The following is a 354-nucleotide window of genomic DNA, read 5'->3' on the forward strand; positions in this document are numbered from 1 at the left end:
CTGTGCTCGTCGCACTCGCTGTGGAGCCTCCACCGCCGGCCCCAGCTGCAAAGGCTCTGAGGACTGGCTCACTGATGCTCCGGTTTTTCTGCGGTACTCCTCTCTAGGGGAACACCAGCAGACCCCACCGGTCCCCTGGCTGCTCCCCAGCCACGTGCACCGGCCACCGTGTCGCCACGACGCGAAAAAAGCTGAAGGCTCTCCTGATGCCAAAGCGCCAGCTGGCTGCTGGGTCAGCTCACGTTCGAACCTCTCTGCTCTCCTCGTGCTGCTGCACTTGTCTAATAATTCCTCCAGTTATCACAGAAAACCCTGGTTTTGCCCTGTAGCAGCACAGGGACAGGAGGATGGAGG

This window comes from Buceros rhinoceros, unplaced genomic scaffold (genome assembly GCF_000710305.1).
Source record: "Buceros rhinoceros silvestris isolate BGI_N320 unplaced genomic scaffold, ASM71030v1 scaffold37869, whole genome shotgun sequence".
NCBI classification, from domain to species: Eukaryota; Metazoa; Chordata; class Aves; order Bucerotiformes; family Bucerotidae; genus Buceros; species Buceros rhinoceros.